At 39.5% G+C, this 7,836-nt stretch overlaps 1 protein-coding gene across 1 annotated transcript in view; it reads right to left on the bottom strand.

Annotated features, from left to right (window-relative positions):
* avpr2aa (arginine vasopressin receptor 2a, duplicate a) overlaps window positions 1-6,894 on the bottom strand; it is an 18,443-nt gene extending 11,549 nt beyond the window's left edge. The window contains exons 1-2 of the mRNA XM_037684179.1: window positions 6,620-6,894; window positions 5,734-5,792 (exon numbers count right to left, since the gene is read on the bottom strand). The gene's annotated coding sequence lies outside the window, so the exon portion shown is untranslated. The remainder of the gene's footprint in view (window positions 1-5,733; window positions 5,793-6,619) is intronic.
* Window positions 6,895-7,836: the final 942 nt, after the last annotated feature.

Raw genomic sequence — 7,836 nt, 5'->3', positions numbered from 1 at the left:
TTGTATCATATTGTATCCTGTTGTATCATATTGTATCCTGTTGTATCATATTGATACAGGATACATATTGTATCACAATGCATCACATCATCCATCCATCCATCCATCCATCCATCCATCCATCCATCCATCCATCCATCCATCCATCCATCCATCCATCCATCCATTATCTTTACCCGCTTCTTCTTTTTTGGGTTGCAGGGGTCACTGGTGCCCATGTCCAGCTATCACTGTGCAAGAGGCGGGGGACACCCTGGACAGGTCTCCAGTCCACCACAGGGGCAGAGACAAACGAGACAACCATTCACACTTTCATTCACACCTAGGGACAATTTAGAGTTACCAATCAGCCTGACATGCATGTTTTTGGTCTGTGGGAGGAAGCCAGAGTACCCAGAGAAAACCCATGCATGCACAGAGAGAACATGCAAACAACCAGAAGGCCCCTGATCGGGATTTGAACCAGGGCAACTTGCTCAATGAGAGGCAGTAGTTCTACCAACTGCATCACTGTGCTGCCTGCAGCATATCATACCTTGTGGTATTTTTTCCTATCATGCAACATCATATAATGAATTGTATGTCAACAAAATATTTGTAAGGGGGCTGACAGTAATGGTATCAAAGCTTATTTTCTGATTGAATGACCTGGATGTGTGGATGTGACCTGCGTGTTGCACATCTTTCTTCACAGCAGTGTGTATTGTCTGACATTGGCTCTTTGGGTTCTAAACTATTGAAGGGCATTGCTTCAGGTTCATTTGCTTGTGCTCGGATGGATTGTCTTTATGTGGTCCAGTGGAACAGCTACAGTAAAGCCTGACCTGTGCACAGCTCCAAACCATGTCTGCTGTTGTTTCCAGCCTCTGAGGAGGAAATTCATATCTACATAGTGAGAGAACATCATGTGTCCAGAACATTTTGCCAGATGCTGTTTAATGTATTCCAAGCACATCACAACACCCATTTTTATTTTATTCCTGGCTGACTTAATGTAAAGCACAAATTATCTCATCTCTCATTGCTGGATGGACTGTAAACACTGCTTTTAGTAGTTAGTCCACTGCATTGCTTCCTCTCTTTACTTTAAAGCTTTCAGTCTGATTAATGATGGAGTCAGAACCCCCCCACCCCACAACCCTCCCTCTGCTTTCCTCTCCACGGGCAAACTGGTGTGCAATCATCCATTTTCATGTCCTTTGCTTTCCATCTTATACTTTCCTGCACATGGGGCTCAAACTCACCAAGCCTCAGGGATGACAGAAACAGATTGTTGAAGTGCATAAAAAGAAGAAAAAATGTTATGAGGACCAACTACTCATACTTTATCTTTTAACAACTCTGTCATCCTTTGCTCACACATGTTTTGGTCATTTTCTTAACAAACTACATCATGTTCCAGCTATGCTACGTTATAAAGTGTAGTCCTCTAAAACTATTACAAAAGTAAATATCCAGATGTTTCAAAGAGGTGTATTAAAAGTCGAAACATTCATCTCTTTGATGAGTTGTAGTACAAATTCTTGTTGTTAAGCTACAGACGTTGTACTTTTTAAAACAATGTATGCAGTGAGGGTACTGAATCAAAAACGCAGTGTAAATTCTTGTTAAAAAATTTTTTTTAATTTGGAAAAAAGTTTGCTGGGTTCAATTTAAAATAGAATGCAGGACATTTCGGCTTGGAAATGCAGTTCTTACTAAAAGCTTGGGATATTGTGGATGTAGTAAATAAAGTCAGAAAGCAAAAAGGTGCATTAAAAAACAAAAGTTTTTAGTATTCCTTGATGAAATGCATGTCGCCCGCCACATTTTATGCCAGAGTTTTAAAATACATTCATCATATGTTTCAAAGCAAATTTGGTCAAACCTTGAAAATAATATTATGCATGAGATCTCATCCAATCTGTCAGTGCTCAGTGTATGTGTTGTGGATCACTCTCAGCTACTACCACACCAAACTTTAGCTCAACGTCTGTAAAACTGACTGATTTAAAGACACTTTTGTGTTTACGCAGGTCGATGAGCCGTGGCAGCCATCTTGAATTGGATTGACTCTAAAGGAGAATCAGCTCCACATGAAGAGACATTCATTATTTTCTGAGACTTGAATTAAAATCTATCAAGTGGTTTAGGGAATATTTTGCTAGAACGACAGACAAGCCCCCCTCCCCCCACCACCACCATACGCACACTCAAGCAAAAACATAAAATGCAGTATGTTCAAACTAAAAATCTTCATCTCTGAAACAAAAGGTTAAGGTTCATTCCTTCCAAAGGTCAAAAAAAAAATCACCACAAAAGTTCTAGATTCCTACAGTTATATTAAAAAGAACAAAAATTAAAATTCATAATCACTGAATGTTTCCTAACATTGTTTAGTTGTTAACTTGGCCTTCCTGCAATCCAAACCTTTCACCGACTGCAAATATAAAAACAAGTAAGGAAACTAAAACACAAGAAACAAGGCCCAGAAAACTCAAAAACATCATGTTTCAAAATATCTGCCATTTTTTAATTATTTTTTTCAAACCACCATAAAAGTTGATAAAATAAAGTTTCAATCTTTCTTTTGTTCCCATCTGAATTACATCATCAGAGTCAGAGTTTCTTTATTGTCATTCGCACCTCATGTGGTACATGTGGTGGAGCGAAATTATGTACACAGGGTCCCAGTTACATCCAACAATAAAATGTCTAAGAAAAACAGTAATAACATCTAAGATATGAACTAAGAAAAACATCAACTAAATATACACTAAGCACTCATAACATAAAACATTGAACATCAGCACAAACATCATTTAGCTACTTCTTCAGATATGACATTTGATTTATTGAATTTGTGTGTGTATGTATATATATATATATATATATATATACATATATATAATTATTATTATTATTATTTTGTCTAGATCTTTTTTTCCATTCACATTTTATATGGTGAATTAAGGGTCGAAGGTTTTGAAACTTTACAAGGAATCAAACACATTGTAGAATTCAGATGTAAAGCTGACTCCAAATAAACGTAAACACATTAAATCTCAGTCAGAGACGTAAATTTTTAAAGGAATTTGCAATAAACCGGCTCAACTATCTCAAATCTGAGCCACTCAGAGACAGATATTTTGCTAACGAACAGGTGCTCAGACATTCTGCGCTGTAATCCAAACATAATTAAAGATCAGTCACTTTCCCTGCTGCCTCTCTTGTCTTGATTGAGCTTGTCAGTCCCTTGATTAGTTTCCGTTGACAATGTCCGACCCGGTCTGATCGATGGGAACCTCTCCGTCCTCATTAGCAGCCCAGCGTGAACCAAAACAACATATTGCAAACTCCCCTTCTAAGCTTCTCTCCTACCTCGTTTCTATTTTTTCTGTCACCTGTTATTTTCATCAACCTGCTCCACCTACATTCTTCTTTTCAAGATAGTTCTACTCTTGTCGATGAGAATCTCAGACATGGCTAATAATTGTATGTGTGTCCGCTTTGCCATTTTCTTTTTGGAGAGAATTCTGTCTTGTCTGTTAGCAAACTGTTCCATGAGCCACTGGATGGATTGTAATGACATTAGCAAAATGTAATCAGTGGATGTGCATCTACGACGGATTAACTTTTGCAGTCCACCATGGTTTAAGATGGCTGCAACAGCCAGCGGACTTTAAAAAGCACAAGAATAGCTTCAGCTCAGCCAATTCCACCGATATATGTTTGAAATTGGTTGTGACAGTACCTGAGAGTGATCTCCAACACATTTTATGAAGGCTAACTGATTGCTTTATCTATTTGACTAAAGTTATGCTATCAAATCAGTGGATTTGATTTTGTCTGCTGTTAGCAAAATAGCTCATAAACTACTGGATTCATTTTAGTCAAACATTCTGGAAATAATTGTCACATGCACTTCTACAGCTGATTAACTTCAGGAGGCAATCTAATTCAAAATGGCTGCCACAGACCTTAGAAAACACCAAAGTGGCTGAAATTTAGTCAACTCTACGAATATGCTAAAGCTTGTTGTGATTGCAGCTGAGAGTTATTCTCAACACACACTCCGAGTGCTACTCACTGAGCAAGATATTTGCTTAAAATTGTAGAATAAATCGAGTCGACTCTGTTTGTCTGTTTGCAGAATATCTCGTGAAACACTGAATGGTTTTAATGAAACCTTCAGGAAGGAACCACTAATTAACTAATAGTTCTAATTATGTTAAATTAGAGCCAATCTAATATAAAATAACCTCCCCAGATAAGGAGCCATGGCAAACACAAAAACAGCTCAGTTTTAGTTGTTGATCTATTTGGGGTGGTAGTAGCTGAGAGTCATTCGCAACACAAACTTTGAGCTCTACTTCTCAGCATAAGATGATTTTAAATCTCGTTCTCTTTAATAGGAGCCGGCAGCTTAAAGCAGGATTAAAGCGGTCCAATCAGTTCAGCGAGGCAGAACATCCTAAACAGGCGTATCACTAATATGCTTTTCTTCCTAACATAGCAGGAAGATTTACACATTGATAAATAGATTCTTACACAATAAAAGCTCGGATGAGTCATTCGGTGCCACCAGTGTTGCTGTTTGGCGTTTCATCTGCATGAGCTGCCCTGACCATCCATTCTTCTTTGAACCCACACATATAATTAGATCAACGCTGGCTCAACACACACACACAAAGTATAAATTTACCTTCTGAATGACTCAGATCAATGACACCTGGATCCTGTAAATATATTCATGCAGCCAGATGTGACGCACCTGATGTACTCATTAAAAATCAGAATCACGTCTCTCCATTCACGACTTGTTCATCTCTGTCAATTTGTGTCACTCAGATCGCCCTGTGCACTCCCAGCTGCCAGGCCAAGCAACCTGTTAACCGTTAATCCAGCAGGCCCATGAGGCGCTGCTCTCGATTCATCCTTTGACCACGTCTTCGTTCTGTTTTTTGTTCAGTGAAGTGGCATCAAGTTTTGTTTTCGTTCTCCACTCCAGTGGGCACAAAGTTTGGTCCCGAAGAAGGTCCAAGTTCCCTTAGCGTTCACTGATAATGACCGTTCATGAGACCACTGTCTGTTTTTCTTGTCATGTATCATTAACTAGCACACCAGCAGCAAACTTGTGCCACTTTACAAAGCAGGACGTCACTCAGCTGATCTAAAATTCAGAGTATTCCCCCTTGCAGAATGAAAAGCAGGCTGCAACTGAAACAGGCCTGGAGTTCAGCAGCTGCCATGGTCAGATCTGATGAAAACATCTGAAACCAGTCTGATAGCCGTGGTTGTTAGACTTTTTCTTGATGGAGGCTGCAATCAAGAATGTGATTTTGTGCCTGTTATAGATCTTAACCTGGGAGGGTGTGCAGATTACACTTTGTGAGCAATGTTAGCTTTCTGATAGAAGTTTCAAATACTTGTTTGCCGACCATATTTGATGACATGAAGACAAAAGTTTTTACATGGAAAACGCTGCAATTATCGCTTCACTGTCAATGAAGAGGCAGCTCTGTTTGGTTAATCTTCCTTTGAAGTCGGGCAATAAATCAATGAGACGTTGACAAATCAAACAAACGGGACAGACACTCAGCCAGGCTGGGATAACAAATCTCCTCTGTCAGCTAAAGACCTTTAATTGTCCTTTCAGAATATGGGCAGGACACGCCCATGGTCAAACACAAAAATACTCATGCAGAGAGAACAGAAACCTCCTCAAGGTAAGTGGAAGCCTTTGTCGCCTACCTTGTTGTCAGTGCATGGTAGTTGTTCTCATGTGTGTCGTGTTCCTTCGCTCTGTTTGGCTACAACACAAAGCACGAAGAGGCAACATTGTTACAGGCCATTAAATATACATGCAACAGCAGGTCACACCAACGAGCTCTAAGCTGTTTTTATTTTAATTAACGGAAATAAACTAATTTATGTTAGACTACTTCCAATCAAGCACTTTTACATGTACATAAAATATATATAAAAAAAATGAAATTAAGGCTGAAAGTTGAACAGAAAAACAAAACATAACCATCTTTAGTTTTACAATTTGGAAACTCCATCATTTGAAGCAGAAAAACTGATTAAATGATCATTTTTAAAGTAAATATTCATACTTGGATATGCTTAACGATAAGGTTGATTTTTTTATTTCATATAATCAGCCTAATACAGGTGAACAGTGCATGCAGGTGTACAACTTGTTGTTTTTTATCTGAATGGGTCATCCGAACTGGATTTTTTTCACTTATTCAAATTTTTAAATTTGATACATTTTGTTTCATTTGAGAATTTCAGAATAAAAGGCTCAGCATATAAAGATGAAGCCGGTGGCGAGAGCATTATCTGATAAACAGCAAGAAAACCTTCACTGATTCAAACAAAAGATAAATAATAAATAATGCACACGGAGCTTAAGTGCCATTCCTTTTTCCAGTGCATACAGAGAGTGGCTGACCTAGATTAGTTTGTAATTAAATTTGTGCAGGTAGAGTGAAAGTTTCAGGTCACTAATTATTTTTAGCAAGCAGAGGGAAACACACACACACACACACAAAATAAATATGGCTGTAAATAAAAATTTAAAAAGTTATTTAAAAACTCATTACTGACTAAAATAAAAAAGAGATTTACTCACTTTTGATCTACTTTGGTGGTTAGAATTTCCTCCAAAATATTCACTTCTTCAGTGTTTGGATGCAATGTTTTGTTTTGTTTTTCATTCAGAGGAACATCAGCTGGATTCTGACTGAATCTGCCAGGACAAAAAAAAATAAAAATAAAAAAAATCAACTTTTTCCTTTTGTCAAAGTAATAGAGGCATTCTGTATTGGTCCTGTAGTTCCCAGCAGTTTATGATCAGGGTCCAGGCAAAATGTGCGTCTCTGCTCTTTGTGCGTCTCCTTACGCCTTTGCAATGAGCCGCGCCGCCAGCAGCAGCAGCAGAAATGGATTTCAGCTCAGTACACCCCCCCCCCCCCCCCCCCCCCCCCCACACACACACACACACACCACACACACACACACCTCAGCTGTCTCCTCCTCCCAGGTCAACCAGCCTGTGCTCTGGGACTGAGGGTGGAGCCTGGAGAGAGGATGTTACACATACCTATGAAGTGTGTATGTGTGTGAGAGAGAGATACACACACACACACACACACACACACACACACACACACACACACACACACACACACACACACAGGGACAGCTCTGTTTATAGATGTGCTTTGTGCTGTGTAAGTGTGTGTGGCTGCACAAGTGGACAGTGCATGCAATCTGGATTTAAAGTCTGCATCTGAGTGACAGACCAAAGAAAAAACTGAGAATCACCCCACACACACACACACACAAACACACTCATTTAATAATTTGTATCTGGTGTGAGTCAGTGCATGCTATGTGTGTGTGTGTGTGTGTGTGTGTATGCATTTTTAATCTAAACCCGCACCTTCCCTTTGACTTTTGTTTCCTTTGAAAGACAAGAGACGAAACGCTCGCTTGCACCCAAAGATGAATGTCCAACGGCTGAGTCAGCCAGGCGAGCGCCAGGGGTCACACCCTCGATGTACACACACACAGGTTTACACAAAATAAACAAAAGATGCTGTTTGGCAGTTTCACTAGGAAGTCCGTGTCTCTCGTGCATTCGTGTGACTGTAAGGGAACACCGTAAGGAAACATTCACAGGTGCACACAGTGAGAGAATTCATGAAACCGTGTCAAAACTCCCACAAACGCACAGAAAAATGCTTGTGCACGCCAAACGGTAAAATAAGGGCCGACAAATGTAACGTTTTGTTCAAGTGAACAAAGCAGCACGACTGTGCAAACGTCCCTCACTTCTTTGGATGT

This window comes from Nematolebias whitei, chromosome 11 (genome assembly GCF_014905685.2).
Source record: "Nematolebias whitei isolate Nwh7 chromosome 11, NemWhi1, whole genome shotgun sequence".
Taxonomy (NCBI): domain Eukaryota; kingdom Metazoa; phylum Chordata; class Actinopteri; order Cyprinodontiformes; family Rivulidae; genus Nematolebias; species Nematolebias whitei.
This window is presented reverse-complemented; position numbering and strand designations above follow the sequence as displayed.